The sequence below is a fragment of the Melanotaenia boesemani genome, chromosome 19 (genome assembly GCF_017639745.1).
Source record: "Melanotaenia boesemani isolate fMelBoe1 chromosome 19, fMelBoe1.pri, whole genome shotgun sequence".
Taxonomy (NCBI): domain Eukaryota; kingdom Metazoa; phylum Chordata; class Actinopteri; order Atheriniformes; family Melanotaeniidae; genus Melanotaenia; species Melanotaenia boesemani.
In genome coordinates this window covers 6821128-6833997 of record NC_055700.1, presented here as the reverse complement: position 1 = coordinate 6833997, position 12870 = coordinate 6821128, and the positions used below count along the sequence as shown (strand labels likewise).

General features: G+C 40.5%; 1 long non-coding RNA gene across 1 annotated transcript in view; it reads right to left on the bottom strand.

Moving 5' to 3' along the window:
• Positions 1-8515, bottom strand: part of LOC121630230 — a 100390-nt gene extending 91875 nt beyond the window's left edge. Inside the window, exon 1 of the long non-coding RNA XR_006008495.1 lies at positions 8456-8515. This is a non-coding gene — a long non-coding RNA (uncharacterized LOC121630230). The remainder of the gene's footprint in view (positions 1-8455) is intronic.
• Between the last annotated feature and the right edge of the window lie 4355 nt (positions 8516-12870).

Sequence of the window (12870 nt, the reverse complement as noted above, 5' to 3'; positions counted from 1 at the left end):
TGTTCTCACTGTAGACGTCTTTACACAGCTGCAGAGTACAAACAGAACCTCATCGGAGCTTCAAACACAAGGCTTGAATGGCCCATATCGAGTGCACAAAAAGGTTCCTGCTTTGTTTTGAGGAATTGTTGTCCTCTCTCCTACTGGATCACAAGATAGAGCTGAGGTCAGTGTTGCAAAGGAAGATTAAGTGAAACGCTCCTCTGGGTGTGTTAGTCCTGATATAAAGGATTTGAAATTTTTATGCCAATGGCTGATTTGATTGTTATGTAAAAGGTGCTGTGATAATGAACAAGAAGAACAAAGTTTCTACGAAATGCGTAAAAATTAAACATGAATTAATGAATGGATGTCCGTTTGTTTAGACTTTTGTGATTAAAACATTAGCAGGTTATAAGCCAAGATAAGCAGTAGTCAGTCATTCTCCAGTTAGATGTTATATAACTACAATAAGATCAAGTAGTGGAGAGAGCGATGAACAACACTGAGCTTTCTAAGACTATTTCCATTGACTTTTTTCAAACCATTTGTTTCAAACTTGTTATTTTCCCCCTTACTGGCCAATAACTTTACTTCTCTGGTTCGGCCTCATTACTCCCAACAGAGTTGTTTTGGTAGCAGCAGCCCAATTCTAAGAGAAAACTAGGACTGTAAACCACCAAACAACTTACAAAGGGTGACAAGGTATGAGTTTATACCTCAGTAGCACTCATTAAAATACTGTTATTGGCCTTTAAAAACTTTTGCATTGTTCTTCAAACTTTTTCACTGAATCTATATTAGCTACTGTCCACAACATAAAACAAGGTTTGTTTGTTGTCTTTTAACATGACAACCAAGACAAAAACATGGATATTTTTCAGTGGTTCTTTAGCTGCAGATGCGGTGCAGTGGTAAACAGAGAAACTTGTCCTGAAGGCAGTCATGGTACTCATCCTGGTCCTGGACAAATAATGAGTAAGTGTGGAGAGTGAAACACCACTGAAAGGGGACATGTCTGGCTAAAAGAGGACGTCTGGTCACCATAACAGCCACAGTTAGCACTTAGTTAGTGGAGCACATAGCAATTGAAGATCACCTTCAGGAGCTGTTGAGGGCATTAATGTGAACCTAAAATGACTGGATTTGAATTCACTGGGTGGCCATGCTATGACCCCTAATGAAAAAGTTCATTGGCTGGCAGCATTAAGCCGATTACAAGACCAGAGATACTTGATTGATGCAGACTCATGTCAAACTCAAGTATTCTAGCATGGTCCAAGGAACGCCCACCTTATAGACTCACCAGGTCCGGTGGAGGACATGAGCTTAAAGGCTTGAACACCCACATGGAAAATCTCAGGATTCAAATACTAAACTTCATTCTTCCAAATAAGTTAGCTTCATTGAGTTAACTTATTTAAGTAGTTTGAGTCTGAGTACTTCCTCAGGCTTGGTTTGGTTGCTAATGAGAATTTGCTGGTTATGACTTGCCTGGTGAAGGGTTAAAAAAAGTCTTCCAGTCTGACTGCTGTAATCTCCACTGACTAACCTAAAGAGCAGGAAAGTGTTTAAGGTGGCTGACAGTGGAACAAGTACATGAAAGATTTAAACAGTCAGCTGAACAAGGGATGAGAGGTGGGGGTGGGTGGGGTGAAAAAGGAGGAGGAGCTGAAGCCAGACAAGCTCATTAAATGGAGGGCAGCGCTGTGACAAATGATGCTTGGAGCTGGCAGCATTGATCTCGCTGCTCACAACGAGGGTGTCTGGGCAGGGAGATGCATGAAGTGTGTGTGTGTGTGTGTGTAGGACTGAGAAATACCCAGGTGCCACAACTCTAATGGAGAGGCCAAAGCCAGCAGCCTGTTGACAGATGAGTTGTCAGAGGAGAGGAAGAGAAAAGAGCAGCGCTAGCGATTAGATTTTTGTGCTAATACTTGACCTCCTCTATGCCAGTGTCTGTCCTTCAAGGCGGATGACAAGGATGGACAAGAGGGAAAGAAAGGAAAAAAGAACAGAGGAGAGAAAGGAAAATAAGGGGCGAAGCATCCACTTCCAGGTGGAACGCTAACAGACTTTGAACTTGTGCTGAGTTAGCACTCAAAGAGTTAAAACTTCCCAGTGTTAAGTAAAGTTAGGATAAATATTTATATCTTTAACTTAGGTAACAGTACCAAAATCTAAAAATAATCAACTTAAAAGGTCAGAGGTCTTAAAGGTTGGGCAAAGATTAAATAAAGTCTGGGCCTAAATGTGTGGAAAAAATCGAGTCCACTTTAAATGTGGTGCTTTTATTTACTCTAAGATGATAACTTTTGACCAAGTGTTAATTCTTTTCGTTCAATGTTTGTCCGTTTATAAGGCCCATTCATTCATCCATCCATCCTTCCGCTTATCCAAGATCAGGTCATGGGGGCAGCAGCCTAAGCCCAAACATCCTTTTTTACATTCCAGATTCTTTCAGCTCATCAGGGTGGATTCTGAGCCTTTCCCAAGCTAGCCGAGAGACAAAGTTTCTCTGGATAAACACACTCACAAACACAAAGGTTTGGATTTTTTTCCTTCTATGTCTTTATGTAGATTTGATGTGAGCATCCAGATCCAGATGTGAGCTTCCCGGGTACTTTTTTTCTGTAATTTGTCTGTAAATTAAAATTTACATTTTGGCATTTTCTATCTTTACTAGATACTGGACATCTAAAACTGTAGGACTTCAGAAAAGCTTCTTCCCAAGCCATCAAAGTCAGCAGTCCAAAACAAAAACCTAGTCTTTACTTTGTTTTAAGGTGCAAAAAACTGTAGAAAAAGTGTCCATAAAAATCTGTCCGTAACATTTTGAGTCATAGACAGACAGACCAACCAACGCCGCCAAATACATGACCTCTGCCTTAGCGGAGGCACTAATAATGGATTGGATTTAAAGCACTTTACTTTAAATCCATGATTAATTTTCTCCTTATAATCTACATGTGTCGCCACAGCTGCCCTGAGGCAGACTGTTAGAAACATGGCTGCCAATCCACTGCACCAGCCCTCCAACCACCATCAGCCATTCAAACACTGTTGCTGCCACTGGAGGCAAGGAGGGTGCTTGTCTCAAAGTGGGATTTGAACCATCACCCTTCAGCCATCAGAGGAGCCAGAGCTGCTGCCACTCTAACAGCACTGAGTGATTCCCAACAAGATCACTACTGACATATTGTGATGTTTTTCTTTTTTTTTAATTAAAAAATGATTGAGAATGCAAGTTCTGTAAATAACACAAAAACCAAGAATTTGTTAAAGGTGATAATCAAAGAATTTTCCATGATTTATGTATTTGCATGCAATATTAGGAGGAGCCAGGACAGCGGCATGTGCAAAGCTACATAAAAAAAAACAATTTGCAAAGAGCTATCACAACAGAACGAAGGGAGAAGAAGAGGAAGGGTTTAAAAAAAAAAAAAAAAAGGAGTGGGTTTGTTGCGACTCAGGCAGCCTCACAAGGACTATCATTACCATACATCAGGACAATGAATGAGGCTTTCAGCAAGCGGTAATAAGAATTTGATAAATCATGAGCCAAGAATTAACTAGACGTCAAAACAATGAGAGCACCCTGATAGATGTAGAAAGGATGATGGCATCGATTAGTCAGAGCAGAGGAAACAGGGAAGGTGGAAAAGAGTCCACACAGGGTCAGGTGAGGTCTGATATAAAGCAGAGGGGGGGACTTGGAGCAACGAAAATGGAAAAGAAAAAAAAATGGAAAAATAAATGGAGGAAGAAAGGCATGTGGAGCTGAAGCAGCAAAAATGATGTGGAAAATGAGTAAGGGTCAATGAGCAGAACAAAAACTGATGTGGAGACATCGTAAACAACTAAATAATGTTAACTGAAATATCTACTAGTTTTAAGTTGCACATTTAAGTTGAATTTTTTTTAAAATAGCTGAGCTGTGTGTGATTTGAAAAAAATCTGTTATCACGATGACAATTGGGTAAAGCTGAACACAGACACATCAGTGCTTCATTAACCTGTTTTAAATGCAGTTTAAGATTTAGGCATGAAAAACAAAAATAGCCTTCTATGAGGGTTTGAGCAGTTCCCAATGGCATTAATGGCCCTTTACACAGACTGCACTGGTGTAGAAACATGAGAAAGAAAGAAAATGCCAGTCTGTAAAGAAAGAACAGATCAATACACATAAAATTACAATGACCTCAAAGAAACTTAATACAAACAGCACCTACATTCACAGTTAAGCATCTTGTCTATTTGCAAATATATGCTAAATATTACATTGCAAGACACATGGATGTAAAATCCAATGAATTTTTAAGTAACTGTTACTGACAATGGTTATACATTTAAAAAAGATTGCTCATATTTTTCCAAATATCTCTATACTACACTGTGTGTCAGTTCTGCAAGTGCTAGACTGGAAGATATGTATGATGCACTTCACAACTTCTGTTTTAGAGCATATAGTTTACAGTACAGTTTTGTTTTGGAGGAATAAATGTAGCAAGAAAACTTCCTTAGATTTAAAAATCTCCCCACACAACAGTTGAACACTACAAGTTTCCTGCATTGTCACATATTAAAGTCTTCAATTTTTATCATATTTCACATAAACATCAAGACCACTGAGGTTAAAATTCTGCTGTTTGACAAGAGTAATGTGACAACAGTGAGGTCCCCACAAAAACAGCCAGGATCTCAAAAATGACACAGCTAAAACTTCAAAAGATCATAGACAGCCTTCACAGAAAAATAAAGCTGTCAAGAAGTAAGAGAAAAAGAACGCTCCAACTAGAAATTTAGATGTTTCACAGTGAAAATGATTATCTGAAAAAATTAAAAGGTCCTCAATGATGCAAAGGGCACTTTAATATACTGCAGACGGCAACCTAGGAACAGGAAAACTTTAAAGCTCTAAGAACGATTGCTGAGAAGCGAAAGAAGTCATAAGAAAACATGGGAGACACTTGTTCAGGTGAGCAAAAGTCAGCTTAAAAGCAAACATCTTAAATAACTCAGGAGGACTCATTATCATTCAAACCAACAAATACTGCCATGAGGTCTTGAGACAGGCAAAATCAGCCCTTATAGAAAGGAATAAGAAACAAAGAGCACCACTCTTTATATGAAATTTCCATGTTTGTGTGTCGCCAAAGCAACATGATGCTGTTACTGGTCGTTCTGTGATGCCATGTAATTGACAGAAGAAGCGAGCTGTAAATCCTTCAAGCAGTCAACCCTCTAACCTCAAACCAAAGCAGTGCCAGAGCGTCGCAGCTTTAATTCTTCTGGCTGCTGTAGGAGCTCCAACATTTTTGAGCAAGTTAAGATCATGCAAAATTGGTTGGATTTAAATTTCTAAAGATATTTAGATTTTGTATTAAGACCTCCAGGGGGCCCCTAGTCTAGGACAGAGTTGCTGTATTTTTTTACCTCTATGTCAAGGTCACATTTACTTATATAGCACATTTCCAGCAGCCCATGCTTCCCAAAGAGCTTTACAAACTAAAATAAATAAAATAAACGACAGTCGTGCAAGAAACATTGAAACTGATGCAATAAAAACAGTTAAAAGTAAAACTGAAAACAATAAAAACAGATTAAAACAAATGTTTTAGTCAACTTGTGCAAAAAGCCAGTCCATAAACGCAGAGTAAAAACTATTCCAGAGTCTGGGACCTGCTACAGAAAAGGCTCTGTCACCTCCAGATTTTCGTTTTGTCCTTGGACTGCAAATCAGTTGCAAACTGGACCTCAGGGCTCCTGCTGGAGCATGAGTAAGCAGCAGCTTAGAAAAATAAGAAGTAAGAAGTGTTTGATTTTTTTTATAATCAAACAGCGATGATGATCAGATGACTGGTCCAAACCAAAGTACAGAGAGTTGCAAAAGTCCAATCTGCAGGTAATAAACAGATAACATGTTCAAAGTTAGCTGGGAGGTATGGCTTCCTGGCCTTGGGCCTTAGGTGGAAAATGAGAGTACTGCACTCGCCTGCCTACAGAGTTTAAAAAGAACCATCAAGGAACAATTTAAGAAGGTAGAAGGAAATTAAAAAAAATAAACTCTTATGGTGCAGGATAAAAAAAAAAAAAAATCAGCTGCAGGATTCTTTTATTCATTGTGAACAAAACCTTAAGGACCCATCCTCTGGGTGCTGGGAATATCGGTGCAAAATTTCAAGCTGAAATTGTTTTTTCTCCCTGAATCAATGTTGTCCAAAATAACCTTATTCAGTGTGGATGCCAACATACATTTTACAACTTTGACAAGTTTTTTATTAACGTTCCACTTTATTGTCTGTCCCAGTCGTACCTCCCTTCCTCTCACTTCTTCTGCCTCCTCCACTCTGAGGGTGAGGGATGTGACAGGAGGATGTTTATTTAATGAGACCAGTCTGGAAGGGGTAATGAAATCTACCCTAACACCATTAACAACCAGGCTTATCAGCTCTTGGGACACACGTCAGCATGCTGCAGCCTTTTGTTCTCTGGCTCGAGGCTGCCACCGACCCGAGGACAGATTAAGGATCCTCTGAGCTCTGCTGACACTGATGTTACAAAATTAAAAACTGACCACTAATCTGTGCTCTGGAGAACCTCTATCATTTTTCACTTTGCTCTTTAGAAAATGAAATGGAAGACATTAAGGAAGCAAGACAGGTGGACAGGTGTCTGACAGGCACATGTAAGGTATCTGTGGTGTTGTGGGAGGTGGTTGGTTTGTTACCTGATCACACAGACACAGTCAATCTCCCTTCATGTCACGGTAATTGATGTTGATGGATGGACAACTCTTTGTCTAACCCACGAGCACAAAACTCCACACATCACAGGAAGGAAATGCATGTATAGCAACATAAAAGGGAACAATTAAGACCTTTATATGCTCGCTCTCTCTCTGTTTCTTGTCCATGTCTACACATAAGTGCCATCCTGGTGCCGCTTTTCCTCCCTTGAATCACACAATATTCTCTGAAAGGCTCATTTTCTGAGCATTACATTAGAGCAAAGCTGCTGATGGTCACACAAAAGCCATGTAAATGAGCTGTGAGAGAGGCCCATCAGTCATCATGCCAGATGCGCTCTCCCATTATTATTTATGGCCATAATTGGCCCATGTTTCCTCAGGCAATGACTGTGCACTGATGGATCTGATGATGACTCTGCTCAGCCCAACCATCAGGAAGCAGTCTGAAGGAAGGCAGGAAGGGAGAGGAGAGAAAGTTTGCATGTGAAGTGGGGGGTGCGTGTATCATTAAAGAAGAAAGGCTGTGTTAAATGATGCAGTGTGGCAGCTGAGTTGCACAAAAAGAGATTAATCAAAACACTGATGGAAATTACAAACGCATCGCTTTGCTGATACCAACTGTTTCTATGAGTTCAGTTCAAAGATTCAAATGCAAAGTTTCCAGTCAAAGTAGCACAAATATTTAGTTCATTTTAATTTGCTGGAATCTCCATCCACAAGGGAATTTTTCGAGTTTTTGCAAAATGAGTTTTGGAGCATGTGGTGGAGTCAGTTCTCTTATTAAATTAAAGCCCTAAAAACGAAGCAAGGAGATGACTTGATGTTTGATGGATGGTATTTCAGTGCCGTTTAACATGCATGTAATTATGTACAACTTTGAGTGCAACTGACAAAGCAAGTTACCATTTTACTTCATTACAAACTGGATCTGATCAGACTAGTGTTGTCTGTGTCTCAGTGAAGATCTGTGTATCAAAGCCAAAAGAAACTGTGGTATCTTCTGTCATTCCAAATATCTTTTCACTAAAATCAGCGTGTATGTGATTCTATATTATTTCCAATCAGCAAAAGCTGTGTGGTTACCTACCTACTGAGGGTGTATTTATTAAAATGGACCATGTTAACGTCAGAGCTGTGCAAACACCTTAAACTTACCACTCATTTCTTGAACAGCTTTATGTGTGTCGCTCACAGATGTACGACTGCAACCTGACTGGTACCTAATTGATAGATGGGACATATTGGAGTGAGATTCTGCACGAATCTGGGAACTAACTCCTGGTTGAGGAATGGAACGCCATCCCACTGCAAAACGTGAGCAGGTCGGTGACCGGCATGACGAGGAGATGTAAAGCAGTTACATATGGATATTCTACTTGCTACTGCGGTTTTCTGACAGTGTAACATGAATAAAGTATAAAAATTGATCATGTGTTTTTTTCTCTCTTATTATTACTGTGGGAGAGTGCAATCATCCTACGCACCAAAACTCAGAACAAGAGGGATATTATAGAAGAGATTGGCACATTTTTGAGAGGGGCCCTAAAGATGGGGTTTGTACAGTTCTAACCAGTTTAAAAGTAAATAATTGGTTTAATTACCTTAATTCTTCAGCAATCTGAATCCTTTTAGACAAGCTTCCTTATAATTTCCTTAACAAGGTATTATAAAGGCAAGCAGTGCCTTACTAATACTACTGAAAGCCAAAGAAAGTGAACACATTACCATTGTGATCTTGTTGGATCATCCACTTTGACTGGCTGTTGGTTGACTTAGATCAGGGGTTGGCTGCGAGAGCCGCAGTCCTGCAGGCTTCAGATCTAACACACCTGATTTAAATTAAATGGATCCAACAGCTTATCAAGTCCTGCTCAGTGACTCATTCATTTGAATCCGGTGTGCTGAAACAGGGAAACCTCTAACTTGCAGGACTGCAGCTATCTAGGACCAAACTTGCAAACACCTGACTTAGATGTCAAGTTTAAAGCTCTGACTTCACCTTGCTGCAAGCTGCAGTGAGAGGCTACTCTTCATTTATCGTCCTCTTCTTTAGTCTCTGGGTTAAACGTTTAAAGATGAATTAGCTCAATATAAGACACACTTAACCAGGGATGTCTGACTCTGCTTGTCAAGACCTGCTGTTCTCTTGGTTTTAGTTGTTTCTTTGTTTCAACACACCAGACTCAAATCAATGGGTCATTAACAATCTTGACAACAAGCTATTGGTCTAGTTCATGTGAATCAGGTATGGAGTAGGAAAGCATCTAAAACCTGCAGGACAGTGGCCCTTAAAAACTGGAATTGGACATCCTTCTGTTAAACAGAGCACAACATAAACAGTCAGAGTAAACAGAGGAGGGCTGTGTTAGCTGCTGCTGAGGGGGGTGTTGCTTCAATTAGCATATTCATAGATCACAATTCACTGATTGAGAACAAAGGTGACGAGTCAGTGCCAAGCTATCTTAAGACCAAGAGTTTGTTATTGTTGTTTTTCTCTTTCATGGCAAAAACTTTGCTTTGTACAATTTTGAGGAACACAGATTAGTTCCTAAAGGCATCACCAACTATGACAGGGGTGCCCAAGTCCGGTCCTCGAGATCTACCATCCTGCAACTTTCAGATGCAACCCTTCTCCAAAACACCTGAATCAAATGACTGGCTCATTACCAGGCCTCTGCAGAGCTGGATGCCATGCACATGACATCTGATTCAAGTGTGTGGAGAAGGGTTGCATCTAAAAGTTGCAGGATGGTAGATCTCGAGGACGGGACTCCCTATGAGTTAAGTGAATGCACTTGTGTATAGCTTCACATATTCATCCACCATTCAGTGCTGATTTAACCCGACTAATCTGGATTAATATGAGTCAATACATGCTGATGTGAAGTCAGGAGGAGCAGTGGAGGTTTTGAGAGGCAGGACATGGCTGGATTTGGTTGACCAGTGGGTCTCAGAGGTCTTGACCAGGTGGTTTCTAATAGATGCTGATCTTTCCGTCTGGTTAACGACTTTCTGTCGAGGGGAGTTTAGTTTGTATCCAGGCAGTGGTAATGTTATGTTGTCACAGTTTGTCTTCAGTCATCATGGATGTGTTGGCAGGTTCAGTCAGTTTGGCTCTTCCTCTTCCAGTTGGCAGGTAGACGACTCGTTAGCAGGCCCGTTTCCACCTTGTCTTACACAAACGGTCACTGCATGTGTTGCTGGTGTGAGAGTCGGAGTATAATGTGTTTTCTTCACTTGGCTCAGAAAATGCTGACCTTTCTAACTGATGATAAACGTTTCCTCAAGGTTTTTCCTTTTTCTCTTTTCTGGGATGCAAATATGAAGTTAGTGTTTCGAGGTATTGCGTGCAGATGGCAATGACCTATCTGAGTCACTGGTTAGACCCATGAGGATGCTGCAACAACATGCTGCCAGTATGTGCAGCTAATTAATGGTCCTGTCTCATCTATGTATACTAAAAAATGTTTAAGGGTTAAGATTTGTTTGAAGTATGTTTTCAAAAAGATTTCTTGTACTGTCTTGACTCCAGCCTCCTCCTCTTTCGTCTTGGCTCTGTCTGTAACACATCCTGCAGATGATGGAGGACGTCTCTCAGTCTTAACCTGGATGCCAGTCCCTTCCAGAAGAAGATTGATGCATCTTCAATCTCGGTGACTGACAGTCTACATAAACAGCTAAATGTAAGAGTCAGAGCTGTCTGGCAGCTTGGCCCCCTGTGCAGGCAGAGGCTGTACTGACGTTGATGTCCTGGGGGCCTGCGAGGGAAGATGAGGCCACAGGCTGGCACTGTTCTTTAACGCCTACACCCCTGATGTAGATACACAGGGTGCTATTCTGAGCGGTGCATATAATTTGGTGTTATGCTCTCATGGTATTAACTTGTAATCTTAATTAATTCATGAACATTTGGATGCATTTTGGGAGCATTTGTGATGTATCCAGAGATGCCAATCACATTTTGTGATGCCCAGAAGGGAAGAAAACTGGATTGAGCCAAATTAAATTAGACTAAAATGCAGTTATTCACTTAAATATATTCTATAGTGACTCATTTCCAAAACAGAGAAAAACAGTTTACTGGTTTCACATTCTGCTTGTTTGCGTGTTGGTCAGCAGCCTGTTGGTGAAGAAGAAGGCTTCTGCTTCCATCTGCTGGTGGAAATTTGTGCATCCTCAAGGGTTCAGTCAAAAAGTCTTGTTTTACTAAATGAAGTTTAACCTGAATTACAAGATCTATGCAGACAACGCCTGTCCTCCATCAGTAGTTTAGCTCTTGGAGTGTCAAAAAATTATAATTCATTTTATTTAAAAGCGCCTTTAAAACACACAAGTACAATAAAAACACAGCACTAAATTCAAATGCAGAAGAAAAAGATAAAAGAAAATCAAAGAAACAATTAAATATTTGAAATATCAGAAAGTACCAGAGTGAGTGAAGTTATATGGAATTGGCAATTTTGAACAGGTCAGTTTTGAGTCTGGCATTGAAAAGAGGAAGAGAGGTGATATTTCTGATGTCAGGTAGTAAACAGATCTAGAGCCAGCCAGCCCCCCCCCCCCCCCCCCCCCCCCCCACGGTGGCAAAGTGAGGGGAAGGGCCAGAAAGGTGAAAAAAGGAGGATCTGAGGGAGCGGGATGGGGAGTTGATCTGGACAAGGCCAGACACATAAAACGGGGATAGGTGCTGGACGGTCTTGGTTGTATACAGATGGATTTTGAAGTTGCTTCAGTGTTTAACTGGTAGCCAGTAAAGCTGTTGCAGAATAGAGGTGACATGGTGGATGAAAGGGGCTCTTGTTATAATGAGAGTGGCTGAGTTCTGGACAAGTTAAAAGTTTACGCAGACCAAACAAGAGAGTTACAATAACCAACCCAGGAGGTGACAAGACTGTGGACAAGGATGGCGGTGCAATGGGGGGGCTTTTAATGTTACGTATATGAAAGAATGCAGACCAAGTTACAGTACTGATGTGAGACTGGAAAGATAGTGTACTGTCTAGGGTGGCACCCAGACTTAACCTGAGGGGAGGGGGGAGAATTGTTGCCAACAGCTAGGTGTCACTTGAGCAGTGGTAAGATTTAAACCAGTCTAGTATAATGGTTTTAGGTGGGAAAAGTCAGTTTACCCAGTTGTTTAACTCATTTGGAGTCAAATACAAGTTCCCTATTAAATCACATCACTGATGCATTTAAATCTTGTCGCACAACACCGTCCTTGCCATGATCAGCGCCTGGCTCCACCACAAGTGGGCCTGCAAAGCTTGCAATAGTCCTAAAAAGGTGATGCTAAGCAGGTGCAACTAGAATCTTCTCTTATTCTGGTAGGAATACTGTTAAGGACATTAACATTCTGATCACTTTCATGTATATTAATCTTTATATTAATGCTATGATACATATAAATGCTGGACAAAGGTTAGTTCAGGCTCCAGCTGCAGTCTTAGTGAGGTCAGAGTTAGTTTAGACTACTTTGAAATGTTTTGTTGCATGCAATTTCCACACGCTGCAGAGATTGGCTGAAAAGGGGTGTGGGACGAGACCTTGGGAAGAGTAAAAATGCTCTTGGAGGAAGAATGAGTTGTAAACAACCTCTGCAGACTCTTGTACTCTATAAACCTGTTTTCCTGCTGCAACACATAAATTACATAAAAGACAACTGGAGCTTTATGGGTTTATTACTCACAGATGGTTTCATAAATATTTTCCACAACAATACTTTTTGCTGTTTACTGTATTCAATATTTTTTACAGATTGTTTGACACTGAAATTGATATTTTTTGTCATCTTATTCAGACAAACCCAACAGATAACACACAAAGGAAAAAGTGACCATTTACAGGCAGTGGGAACCCAGTATGAACAAGGACATCACATAGACCTTTGACATCCATGACGGGAACATCGCAGGAACCACAGAGTGCTCTGAAGCAATGTATACCAGTGATATTCAACTGGTGGGTCCTGATCCAAAAGTGGGTCACAGACTTGTTTTCAATGGGCCTTTGCCTTTGCCTGGGCAAATGTTTTCAGGAGGTAAAATCACCCCAGTTCGGCATTTACTGATAAGGTAATAACAAAAAGAACCTAACTTTGTACACTTGAATCTTTTGTTTAATTTATTTTGAGTTTGTGGTCA